Below are 14,568 nucleotides of genomic sequence, written 5' to 3'. Positions count from 1 at the left end.
AGGTGTCTGTGCTTATTAGGGCTCCTAGTAGAAGTCTTGGTGTCTTATGGAAAGGCAGTGTTACTGTCGTCTGTGGTGTTTTCTGGAGGTTAAAACTGTGAAAACAGATGAGAAACAATACTTGCTCTATCAAGCAGACTAAAGTTCATAAATCTAATGTACTGGGAAAAGAACATCACAATTTAAAAAATGTGGCCCAGTCCCAGTTTTAGGGAGTAGATCAGGGGAGATGAAGTCATCACATCCTCACACAGGAAAATGAACAATGTTATATATTGCATATAAAGATTCAAAACAGATTATTTTTCTCTTAAAAAGATATCAGACCCAGAAGCTCTCCTATCTCTTTGAACTTGTAATTTCTCTTTCTGATAAAAATTTTTAGTCAGAAAAGACAGAACAAACTTAGTATTTTTTACATCTTTTTGCAAAGAAGGATGGCTTCACAGCTGTTTCTTGATCCTGCAAACAGGTCTGATTAAATGCATAGGAAGAGTATAACTTCGTAATTTTGGGTATTAGTCCTTACCCACAACAGTGTGAAACAGAAAAGTGCTTAGTCACAGTCTGGATCTGTTGTTCTATTTTCAGCTTTAGTAACAACATTTTGTTATTCTTGATAATGACATTAATTTTTTTTCTGTATTTCAGTGTATTCACCTTGAAACAATTATAGTAATTTTCCATTACAGAACAATGTTAGAAATACTGACTTATGCAAAGTGTTTTGAGATGCTCTTAGGAAAGGAGGTATAGAAATCTGTACAAGAAGATAGCTGGCAAGAAACACCAGCTTATGTTACCACCACCACCTGTGATGCCATCATCTCACAGTACACTCTTTTCTCCTTTCAATTAACACATCTTAGCTTATACCTTATCAAAATATTTGCACAGATGCAAACGTGAACATGGCCCTCAGAACTTTCTTCAAGGAAAAATGTTTCCTTGTGGAGAAAACTTATTAACAGTCAAAGCAATGATGGAATCAGCACTTGGGGTAACTCCAAAACCACCTACTCAAACTCACAAGGAAGAGAGTTAGACACAGATCCTGGTGGCATAATTAGTATTTCCTCTGGCTTGGCTCTTGTTATTTCCGTTCACATCTATTGAAAGAAAAAAAAAAGTTTTAAAGCTTTGATTGTATTCCCCAGCAAAGCTGATTTCCATTTTGCAGGAGATTTTAATTTCTTTTATATCCACTACCAGGCTGACAAAATCAAATGACAGCTTCTAATTCCTATTTCCCTCTGTTGACATCACCAGCAGATACAAATTTGGGAAAGCTGCTTACATCATTCAATTCAATTGATATGCTGGTGCTGTCCCTGGGCTGAAGAATGTGTGTAACTATGTATGTTTGCTTCTCACTGTCCTTTCAGCAAAGGAAGTGGAAAGGAGACTGGAAAGAAAGGTAATTTTTAACCTATTCATCTACTTCCTTCTTTCTGTGCAGTTTTTTCTGCCTGATATATAGAAAACTAGGGTGTGTTCCAGTTAACACCTTTGTGAGTAATAAGAAGGTCTGTATATAGGAGATAAGCAGGTGGACACTAATCATGTTTTGAGTTTATGTTTTGTGTATGCTTCTTCTTGGCCCTACTCCTCCCTTCATTCTTTAATTTATAGAAGCATGTAACATACAAAAAGCACTCACACAGCCAGGCTCCCAGTGCATATGGTAGAAAAGAATGAAGGACTAACCATTAAACCACCTTTCATTTAGTAGTGTCTACATTAGGAATACCTTGTTAGGCACATTGACAACAACATTATCAGGCACAAAAAAACTTACACAAATCCACTTCAGTTTGGCCCTAATTTCTGAGCATTGTGTGTATTAAAGACTCAAAAAGTCCTCCCTTAAACTTAATTGAGAAAGGACACAAGACACACTTTTATAAATATAAACATATGTTGTTTCTGATGAACTGATTTTGAATTTTGCATATTTGATTTGCATCAAAAAAGAGGAAGAGACACATGCTGCTGTGTGACTTTCATTGTAGCATTGGTATCATACCCTCCACTTCTCCAGATATAAAAGGTAGTTTAGGCTGCTTTTTGTAAATATATAGGTGGGCAGTATTTGTGCTGATATTTTGGTGTATGACTGAATTACATGAGGGGCAGCTCCTAGCTGCTGATGGGGCAGTGCTGTGTATGCCAGCTCTATCTGTGCATGGCTCTAACGGGAGGAAGCAAGAAGCAGCAGAGGGTCTCTGAACAGAAAACTAGGAATGGGAGCATCCTTGCTCAATGCGTTTAAGGGGATTTAGTAGTCTGGCCTGAGCTTTTATCACAAACTTCATCATATATCTTGGTAGTATCAGGCCCTTGTTTTATTGCAATAGTGGAAACTTGCAAAAAGTAAATTGTCAGATACAGTGAAAGTATGACAGAACTGTCCATAGACACCCAACTGAAGGTAGCACTGAGACTGCAACCATACACTGCAAGATGGACACACAATGGGCAAAAGGAAAGAAAAGTTCTTCATCTCTCACCCTCTCAACCCACTGCCCTGCATAACCTCCCATAATTTGAAGCAAGACAAGAAAGTCAGCATTTTGCACTCTCCAACAGCTTTGACATGACAGGTATGGTGTTTTCTTACCCACAGGATTGCCAAGGAAATCCGCCCTAGCAAAAGTGCAGAAGTTTTCAGTATAAGGAGGTGGGGTGCAAAAAATGGCTCCTAGGCAAAGTTTGAAATGACTCAAGCTGAAACAAAATGTAAAGCAATTACTGCCTGGAAAAAAAAAAAGATCATGCTGACATTTAGAGGCCACAGTGATAGTATCTGTCCCTTCCCAGGCTGACAGAAGAAGCCTTGATTTCATCACAAAATTATTTTATTTTTGTTTGTTTGATATTTAGTATATCCTTTACTTAGACGTGGGGGGTAGTAGGATGGATTGTCTTTTCTTCAGCTTTTATGCTGAGAAATAATTGCTACTCCAGAAAGGTAATTACATACGCCATTGTTTATACGCATAATAAGCCTGGAAAAGCATGTTCTACAGAAAGAAAAAAAAGAGAAAATCCTGCTTTCACATCATGGTGGAACACTATGCAAAGTGACAGATTGCCACAAATAGCATTCAAACACTTGCACAGTAGTGGTTGATTTTTCTTCTGGGGAAGAGGGGGAAGGGATGAAGGCTATGGAATAGGTTGGAAAAGGGAAAAAAAAGGAAGACAATTTTGTCCAACAGCCATAGTAACATTCACAGTGGTTTTTTACTGTCTTGATTGCTGCTAAATGAACCTGATCTTTAAGTTGTTTTTAAAGTCACTGCCTCAAAGGGACATTTTCTGTTGCCATCTTGTGCAAATACCACTTCTCCTAAAGTGGTCTTAATTTGAATTGCTTTGAAAGCAGACCAGATAATCTGCTAGAATATATTGTGGCATGATGCATCTCCTCTTTGTGTCCTTAGTACCACATAGAAAGTGAATTTAGCTCAGAAAAAGACAACTAGTCTCTTTCCCCCCTTCCCATCGTAATACAGTGAAAGAATAAAACAAACAGTGTGCTCTGATGTCAAACACATTTCAAATTTTTTTTAATGCAAAATATATATTTCTTCAAAATATTGAAAGTTTCAGGGCTGAACAAAGAAAAGAAATGCATATGTATTTTGATATTGAACCAAGCATTGTTAGATGCTGAAGCAATTCATAGCAAGGCTATTCTCTGTGGCAGTGTCCAGCAAATTGCATGAGCTGCTTGTTAGGCTTGACAACAGTGTTTTACCTAACAAAGGCCTCAACAGCTCAGAGAAGCAGAGGAATGTCAAAATGAGCACATTTCACACACAGATGTGTGACCATTATAGTCTATAAGGAGATGCATGGGGTGGAGGGAAGAGGCTGGATGCTGGGAAGGCTAACAGTTAGCAGAAGGGACATGGCCCTGCTGACCACATTTAATCAACCTTTCTGTAAACAATTCAACATTTTCATTGTTCTCTGAAAACTAATAAAGAGAAACAAGCACTTTTCATTCATCTTGAAGTAATTTTCTGTCAGGTTTGAGCCCCTTGTGGCTTACAGCTTGTGCACTGCTAGCTGTGTGATACAACAACTATTTCAATTTATTTTACAAACTCTGGCCATTCACATGTCAGTTAGTGCTCACCAAGCCAGCATCTGAAATTGTGCAGTTAACGAGTTTTACAACATTTCTATCAAGAGAAACTGTTTAGCATAACTGACTCTTAAGGAGTTATTATACCTCTAAAAATCCATTTTAAGGGGCATTATTTAAATAAAATAGAAAAACGGTTCACTGCCTTTTAAAGGGGCTACAAAAAAAGTCCATCAGATCCAGTGCAGTAATCCTCAGCTTAAAGTACTCTTGAGAGCACTTCTGGGAATTATCAGCATAATGAAATGTTTTGTGAAATGTCCAGATAGATTCCTCTACTCAACAATTTTACTGCACTATATTTATTTTCCCTCTAGTTTTTAAAGAAGTTAATTTTGAGGTGATGGTTCTACATTGTGTAGATTAACTGAATGTATTTTTGTCAAGGCTGTAGTATAACCGAGGGGTTCAGTCTGTGTACAATCTATATACATTTGCACAGCAAAAAAAAGGGTCAAGCCCTTTATGTTATTATCAGCTCTAAAAGGGTTAAATCACAATGAGGCTTATGCAGATTTGCATTTCTCTTGTAGCACATTTTTCTTATACTTAACAACTTTCTTATCCAGTGGCACCTACAAAATACTATATTGAAAATAAGTCTTAAATTGCTCAAAAGAGCTCATAAAAATAAAATTCATTCTGAACTGCTCTGAAAAGGAGAAATTTATTAATTTTAACTTAAATAATAGATACCTTTTAACTGTAGCAACTAATGATCCAGAACTGCTAATACCTGGAGTTCACAATGGTAGAAACACTGCAGCATTTATGTGCGTCAATCTCAGTATCTTAAACCACCCATGTTTATGATGTAAATTAATCACCATTCCTGCCTAGAATGAGCAGTGGTAAGAGAAAAATTATATTACGGTACAATTACAGATACAGTAGGCACAGTATGCAGGTGTACATATACAATATACAACACAATATACATATACAATATACAACACACAGATAGAAGCAACACATATGCAGGGTTTTACCTGGTGTTATTTCTTCAGTAGGACAACAAAAATGGTAAAGGGTTTTGAGGGGAAGCTGTATGAGGAGCAGCTGAGGTCACTGTGTCTGTTCAGCCTGGAGAAGAGACTGAGGGGAGACCTCATCTTGGTCTACAACTGCGTCAGGGCAAGAGGAGCAGCAGGCACTGATCTCTTCTCTATGATGACCTGGGGCAGGACCCAGGAAATCACCTGAAGTTGTGTCAGAGGAGGTTTAAGTTGGATATTAGAAAAAGGTTCTTTTTTATTAGAAGGTGACTGGAGACTGGAACAGGGTCCTCAGGGAAGTGTTCACAGCACTAAGCCTGACAGAGTTCAAATGGTCTCACAAAGTTCAAGAATGACAATCCTCTTGGGCACATGTTGTGACAATTGGGGATGGTCTTGTGCAGGACCAGAAGTAGGACTTAATGATCCTGATGGTCCCTTGCAACTCAATATATTCTGTGATTCTGGGATCAGTTGTATCTAGTTCTCCTAAAAGGCTCAGTATTATGTGTCAGCCAAAAAAAATTTGACTTGACTCTTCAGAGTTTTTACATTCATTCTAAGACAAAGAGACTAACACCATCACACCTTGAGATCTTTCAAAAGACACAGTAACTTTCATGCACAAGACACCTAGACAATAATTTGTGGTCTTGGTGCCCTCTCAGAGAAAAGGTATAACCTTTCCTGAAGGTATAAGCTTTTCACAATCACTGTAGGCAGTCCTACAGTAGTAGTGCCAAAGAAGCTGCCTTTCAGAATCTACTGAGACAGAAAGGCATGACTTCCAGACCAGCAAACCTACGATTGATCAACTATACTGAGACACTGGATGCTTTCCTAGCAGCTGAGTTTCAGCTCATTTCGTAAGATGTCAAACATTTGGGCATGTCTGTACATATTAAGTTTTAAACTGTCACTGACAGAGCTGGCTAAAGCAGTGGACTTTTTTATGACTGAAATCTTTATTGGAGTGGTGTCATGCTCCTTAGCACTCTGCTTAATGCCTTGGTACATCAAAACACATAAAGCAGGAGAAAAAGGAGAGGGTTTTAAAAATATGCTCAAATTTATGTTAGAATCAGTAAAAAACTTAACTACATTTAAAAAATGTAAATTAGTATGAGTGGTTGTACTACTGAAAGGTACAGAGAGATGAAAGCCATCAGCTTTCCAGATATTAAAGATTTTGACTCACTGTGTAAAAAAAAAAAAAAAAAAAAAAAGAGAGAAAACCAAGGAGGAACAGAGCAGAAGTGAATTTTTTAAGACTGATCACACGGGCAAAGCAACTGAAGGAACAAGAGAGTGAGCTGAACTTAATTCTAGTGACACTTTACAATTGTATACATTCATGCTTAGTTGTAAGCTTTCTGCATGGTCAACCAGTAGATGCTGCAGCAGGAGCACTAAAGGTCTGCTAGAAAGAGGCAGAAACAGGCCATTAGGATACTCTTCACAGTCCTCCCATATTTATAGGATGACTTCTCTTTACAAACCCCACTTCCTTCTGCTTCTTGGCCTGAAGAGAGTTTTGATAGGCAATTCAGAGCTGTATTATCAATCAAAGGCAACAGCAGGAGGCCTAAAATGAAAAAAAAAGAATGTGTAAGACCTTTTCTGCTGTGTGCTGGGGAGATGTGTAAGAGGCAAACTATTAAGTGGATAGGAGGTGGCATGACTGCAGTCATGTATTTTAGCACAGTTAATTACTGTCATGTATTTCCTATGAGTTTAACTAGTATGGCAGCAGGATTTCTTTGTGACCTCATTATTTATACATAATGTTGACCAAAATGGAAGCAAATATTTTTTGACCATGCACAGAGATTTTTTGTTCTGGAGTGAGGGTCTTTTGCTTTTGGGGAAACATCTAAGTAAAATAACAATAAAAAGAAAAAAAAAAAAGATGAGTTTTAGGTATGATAGATTAATTTGTGACAAATGAAAAGTCTGTAACTGATTTTTTGTGCGACCAAAGACTTGATGTAAGACTCCACTGATTTTTCATTTGTTCATATGGGTTCAACTTTTTGCACAGGAGTTGTTTCATTTTTCTCTTTTCCAAAAGGACTTGTTTTGCCCCTGCAATAACATACACATTAATTTACAGGACACTCTAATAGGTCTTGGAGATATACAGGCTTGAAAGGGTCTAAGCTGGGATGCAGACAACCTTTGACTATACCTTCCTGCATGCCTGTGTGGGGTAAAGTCCCTACATATGAGCTGTGGGTGGGAAGCACCTGGTTCATTAATTATTTTACTGAGAACTAGCTTGGCTATCCTTCAGCCCACACTGAAGTGTACTAAAGTTTGGACATCTCAAAGCTCTAAAATATGAGAGAATATTATTATTTTAATTCTGTATCTATAGGAGCAGCCAGTCTTTTGGTCCATATTCCTCTGCACAGCTGGGCTAGCTGTTTTCTGTTCTATTCCCAGAAAAACACTTCCATTATAAAGAGGCATGGTTAATCAGGGAGCATGGTCAGTAGAAAGCTGCATAAGTGTGTTCCTACCTCTCTAGGAAAATTGTTGTCCTTGTTAAGCCTTTTCCCCTTCAGAGAAGGCTTGTGAATGTTTTGCAACACCATGACTGAATCAAAAGAATAATGTTAATGGCAAGCAGAATTATTGAGACACCATAATTTAGACTTAGGTAGACAAGTCTACAAACTATTTTAAAACAGTAAATATCACAGAGAAATAACTCAAATCTGAACATATGCAACAAAGATGAAGTGAAGAAGACATTTATATTCACAGTTTCTGTCCCTAAGTTGGTGACAATCTAAACGCCAAATTCCCTCACATTAAGCGGAGCTATGTATCAGGATAATGAGATGCAAGCCCACATCAGTGTGGTACCATGACTAATAATATCAACAAGCTTTGTTTTAAATAATTCTGACCTTTGATAGGGAGAAGTAAAACATGATGAAGAAAAAGTGGAAAAATTGCATTTAAAAAAATCAAATGCTTTCTTTCAGCTAGTCTTTTATATAATGTCAGATGACTGAGGCTGGATTTCCCTGACCTTTTGGGCCATGATGATACCGTTTTTGCCATGAATCCAAAATTTCATTCACAGACTTTTAACACAGCTTCTCCAGCCTGTGTATTTAAGTCTGATTGATATAATAATCTCTGTAAGAGCTGGACATGCAGCCTACCTCTATTACTCCCACAGATGCATATAAAAATTAAGACGTTACAGCAAGACTAGCCTTTTTTTTTTTTTTTTTTTTTTTTTTACCCTGGCTTCCAAGAAACAGAGCTTTTTTTGGCCATGGAAAGATTATGGACATATCCAAGTAAATTTGAACTCATTAGTTAATTGCAGCTGATTTTCTAAGGGAATGGAAAGGATTGTGAATCTAACAGCAGAGCAAGAAACTCTGCATCATATCTCAACAGTGATATATTCAAATGACATATATGGCAGGTTCTTTCCTATCATATTGATTTATTAATATCTATGTCAATTGCCAGGTATTCTCCCATTTGTTTCTGAATAATTTCAACATCAGTCATTTTGCCCATGGTCCCTTTACCTTCTCTTCCTCTCTTCAGCCAAGTCAAGCACAACTCAACAAAAAGACTAGTTTCAGCCTCATGCTATCAGTTGCTGTAAAATGCAAGATTAAGCTTGAATTCACAAAGAATCTTGCTACTTCATAGGCATGGTGATCTGCTTACTTTTAAAAGGATGAGATAAAAGGATATATAACTCCCATACTTCTGTAACCAGTTGCACCAATCACAGACAGCAGAAATTATGTGTGATTGCCACTCAATAAAAAAAAGTTCATGAACACAACCTACCACAACAGCTGTTGGAACCTGTTGAAAATGCCCTATAAAAATACAAAAAAAAAAAAAAAAAAGCACAGTGGATTCTACATTACAGAATGAAGAGGTGGGTGAGTGGAAGAAAAGAAGAAGAAGAAGAAGAAGAAGAAGAAGAAGAAGAAGAAGGAGGAGGAAGAGGAGGAGGAGGAGGAGGAGGAGGAGGAGGAGGAGGAGGAGAAGAAGAAAAAGAAGAAAAAGAAAAAGAAGAAGCAGCAGCATTGGAATCTACCTTGAGAACCTGGAAGCTGGAACTTGGGAAAAGATCAACACCTCAGTTAACACAAAATGCGCAGACAAATGTTAGGGAAACTTCTCTGAGATGCAATGATGCCTAGTACAAACCCTCTGCCATCAACTGCTTTTGGGTGATTTGCCAGTGGATTGGACATCCATGGGGCAGTCCTGGAGTGGAGTCAGCCCTGCAAGAACTGTCAGAAATGGAACTGGGTGGAGGAGCAAAATTGAGGATTACAAGTCATGCTTTAATAGATTTCTGTCATCAAAATCATCCTGGTGTGTGAGAAGCTTTTGACAGCACACTGACAAGGAGACTGAGCCACACATTTCTGGGCTAGACCAAAGCCTTTCTCACCTCAACTGGCATTGAAACTGTTGAGATACATTTCCTCAGGCAGGGAAACACCCTGTTTGTTTGGATACGGCCATTTTCTTCAACTAAACTAGTATTTCTGCTTTCACTGAGTGCAGGATTCACATGCTTTCATCTCTCTGTGGGAATTTTCTTCATATGAATTACAATGGCATGACTGATAAAGTGATTTTCTTGGGAAGGTTTGCAAGTCAGACAGAAGCCTTAGCTAGCAATCACTTGAGTAACATTAATGTCCTAGAATGCTAGTTCTTGGTATTTCAGGAGTAGCTTTTATTAACATTCTGTATGTCACCTACGTACCTCAGATGACAGTGTTAGCTGTTCTATTCAGATTAATTGCAAAACTCAAAGTCTTGAACTTCAAACACATAGTTTTGCATTGTGAAATCCACAGTATCTTCAAAGTAAGAAGAGACTGCGGACACTTATTTGACATTGCTCCCATCTTATAGTCAGTCAAAGCCTATAATCATAGTCACATTGTGCTATTGCTCATTGACAAATTCTGTTCTCTGGGACCTATCTAAAGCTGGGAAGGTATCTATTCCTCTGCTCCTGAAGAAGGCATGATTTGAGGAGTATCAACAGGAAGTACAAGGGGCTCTAGGATCTACTACTCACTGCCCAGTTACAGAAGTTCACACTAAATAATCAGATGAACTGACGGAGATGTCTCAAGTGCTCTGACCACACTGAGGCAGGCACATATTGACTTCAGTGGTCTTGGACCAAATTCCTTCTTCTCTGTCAGTGGAAATATGAAAATGGGTGATTTAGTAGCCTCCTAATTACCTTTGATCTTTAGTGTTCTCAGACAGGGGAGAGAAAAGGGGAGTAGAAAGATTTCCTGCAAATTGCTTGTAAGCGTGTTGTCTTCACTCTAACAAGTCCTTGCAGTACTTCATGTGCTTTGGCACTACTTCAGCTGAAGGCAAAACGTGTGTTTGGAAGATGCATCTATGGCCTACAAACATGTGAACTGAATCTATGTGTTAGAGCTTGAGCAGAAGGTCGAATTCAGGTTTCAACATTTCATAGATAGGTACTTCACAGAGGTAACCACAACAAAAAATGTCAGGAAAACACCAAGAACCAGACAAAATCAAATAGTGATTTGTCTGTTAAAACAAGTGTAAGCAACTTGTATTATGCTTTTTTGGGTTTTTTTTTGGCGCAATTCCTTTTGAAAGACCAAATATTAGGCCTTTCAAAAATAGGGAAAAAATTGCCCCTTCAAATGGTAGTACATACATCTGTGACACAGGGCTTTCTTAAAAGTGATCTGCCCAGCTGTACATTGAACTACTCACAGATGCAAGATATGCTACTAATTTATCACACCACATGGTTCTGTGATGCTGTAAGTACTTTTTAATGAAAGTTGTTCTAAATGACGTCTCAAAGAAATAGGACTAACTTTCTTAAACATCTTGATGCTTTACACAAATACTGTAGTGCTGCCTATGTATAAAGTGTGCATCAATTTGCCTGACTTATTTTACATTTATTTTATTAAAATGATGTGAATGCTTCATGTAGACTCTTAAATAAATATATTGTCCTTATACTAATTTATAAACTTGATTAATAGATTAAATTTTGCTAGATTTTTATATATGCGCTCTTATTAAGCTTATAAAATGATAAATTAATTTTAAAATGGCAGTGTTTTGTTCAACTTAAGACAGTGCACAAGATAGTATACATCTAAAAAGTCAAGGGGTAGCAACCAAACATGTATCGATTACTGAAGTAATCCTTTTTGAAAATCACAGCTGGCTTTATAATTGTCTCTGTGTTAGATGCTAGATATTGTTAAATATTGTTTACCACAAAATAGGTCCACTCAGGGTGTAAAAGGTGAATGTGTGGCTTTCTCAAAGTCCTGTGCAACAATTCCTATACAAACTCTGAAAACGGAACTGATAATATATCAATGATTACAATACAAATAAGTTAAATATTACAGCTAATTTTCTCACTGAAATATAATCCAGGGATTAGCAACAATGGCAAATCTGTTTTATTTGCATTTAATTTGTACCTTCACACTATTATCTCCCATGTTTTAGTTTCAGGAAATGTGGTTCAGGCTATTATAACCACATTTCATGGTGCAGTTGCACTGTTATTTGAGCTCTATGCTAGGAAATGACTTACTGAAAAAATAAAGCCAGCATACTTTAATTATTTTAGAGCTGTGTCTGAGTACAAAAAAATAGTACAGCATATATTTAATATGGAGCATGGATTAACAATTTTATGAGACATAAAATCTATTTATATCATTTTCTATTTACAAATCAGTTATATATCTTTCAACAAAAGAAATGCCTATAGTGTAAAAATGAATAAGGAGAACATCAAACTAGCAATCATGTAAGCAGTAAATAACATCTTAATTGGCCTGGAATGCTGGAGCTTGATTTTTTTGAAACTAGGTTTTATTTATTGATCTATATGGCATATTTATCTTTCCAGTGATTTGTACAAGTCTATACCCTTTTCTAAATATTAGATCCATGTATGGCTTTATACTGCAAATGCCATTTTGGGAAATAGCTAAGTAGGAGAATTGTTGCTTCTAGAAAAGCCATCCATTTAAAAACTTTCACTGAGGCAAGAATAACTTCACAGTTTTTACACTTTGTCTCCTGATAAAAAGAAGGGGGCAGAGGGAAGGGGAAGAAATGTTGCTATTATGCAGTTGCCACCCAGTGAATGCTTCAACAATCCTTTAGTCTTTGCTGGTTTGGCAGTGACAAGAAAACAAGGAAGGATCCCATGTGCACTGGGAACTGCCTTTTAAATGCTCCTGCCTATGTTCCTTTCACCAGGAAGACTAGCAGGCAGAAATGGGTATGGTGGGCTTTATACATGGTTTGCAATCTCTGGATTTGGTTCTTCTCTTTTGGAGCTCTTCAGGAGCTTTTGTGCAGATTTGTCCTTAATATCCACACCATATTTCAAGTCACACAGCACTTCACCCCACGCTTCACACAACACCATACAGCTGAGAACTGGCAAATTCAAACTTCCTCCACCACGGTATCTGCTGGGGAATTCTTCTTCTTGCTGAAACATAGGTGTCTGCTGCTAAGTCAATACACTAGAGGAAGAGGGAAATTTATCAATGATTCTCTTCTTTCTTATAAAAATGTAGCTGAAAATGTCACTGTGGAGATACTGCTCTGTTGCTTTGCTTAGGATTTCAAAACTCTCGTCCTTAAAACTGCTTCTGCTGTTGATGGTGGAAAAAATATTTACAAACAGCAATTTTGCACTTGCCCATCTTCTGTGTTTATGAAAAGTGGTGATATAAACATGGAAAAGATTGTGCTCCGATAGCTGTCATTGCTCTAGTATAACCTTAGCTGTCTGGAAATAGCTAATTAAATTTTTTGGTCTGTCTTTTAGAGAATACATTTGCATTTGACATAATTAGTGGTAGGCAGATCCAGCTATATCCAGGGGGAATCTCAAGACAACTGCTTTGCTGACTATTAGTGCTTAATTTCTGAATGTCAAATCCCGCACATCTTAATTTCTAGAGAATAAGCTCAATTGAACTTGCTCCCCAGTTATGCAAAAACCGTTCAGATAAAACCAAGTGGACACGAATGTAATGAATGTGGTTATTAAATTGTTTCAATTGAAAGAACCCTATTCTTATACCATCATAATGGGAACAATTTATCCCCACTGATCAGCCTGTCTCTTTTTTCTGAGCTCTCTTTGATCTTGAAGCATATTGCAGTGGTGTGTCCTATTGAAAAGCAAAACTGGGGCAATTTTAATGCTTTTGTACCTTACCAGTGCTCTATTTTTTCGCTGTTTAAAAATAGCTGTTAATTATAAGTGCAGTTTAAATGTCTCAAGTGACCCAGAAATGCAGGTTGGAATGAGACAGATTGTGTGTCTCATATAAAACAGATGTACTTTCACAGAGCATCCTGAATTCAACCCTCAATATGTAACCTTCTCTAAGGTTATTTCAGTCAGGTATTGAGCTTGTCTAGCTTTTAGATATAAAATCCCACACATTTTGAACAATGAAAACAAAACTTCATCTGTATTTACCTCAAGAAGAAAAAGCCTCTTTTACTGTGTGAGTGTATTTTGCTAGTGGTGGCTGATGGGATGAGGGTATTTCCCTTCGACTCCAGAGACTCAGGAGATTGTATACCTCATTTAATGTCCAACTCTTCTGCCTCTTAATGTAATAAACCTCATGCCCTTAAAGAACATTGAGTGGTAATAAATTTTCAGGAGATCATCTTATTTTGACTGGATTAAGCACTGTACAAGTACCAGCAACACCTTGCAGATAAAAAATTTCAAGCTTCTCTGTTTTAAGGCACTCAAAGTAATTTTTTATTTTCTCTTCTGCCAATGTTGCTTTTAATTTCTGTCTGCGATTACGTTCATCAAGACAAGTCTGAAAAGTAGGGTGTAAATAAATTAAGGCAAGACAATGTTTTACTGGAGGGCCAGAACATATCAGTTATTTAGATGTCTATTTATTTATATATTGTTAGGCAGCAATTTACAGACATTTCAATTCACTGACAGGACTTGGTTTCAACTTTTTGATTAGAATAGGCTGTCAAGTGTAATGAGTTTTCTGAGCTCTCCTATATCCCTGAAGATTAGTGGTACACATTTCAAAGCCACCACCACTTCATGAAACTGAATGGGTTAATGGTGAAGGAAGCCAAGGATCAACCAAGCTTGGATTGTACATTGAGATTTCAGTCATTAGGAGAGACTGACATCAAGCTAAGGGTTGGAAACTGCAGGAATAATTAGTCTTTGAGTGTGGAAGAACTTACCCACTGGAGATGAGCAGCAAACCTGATCCACAAGAACATTTTAAACCTTTTTCCTCTCTTTTTGACTATTAAGTATGATATACATTTTTTTCTTCATGTCAGCTAAGAATAAGGGGG

This window comes from Vidua chalybeata, chromosome Z, assembly GCF_026979565.1.
Source record: "Vidua chalybeata isolate OUT-0048 chromosome Z, bVidCha1 merged haplotype, whole genome shotgun sequence".
In the NCBI taxonomy this organism is placed as follows: domain Eukaryota; kingdom Metazoa; phylum Chordata; class Aves; order Passeriformes; family Viduidae; genus Vidua; species Vidua chalybeata.
This window is presented reverse-complemented; position numbering follows the sequence as displayed.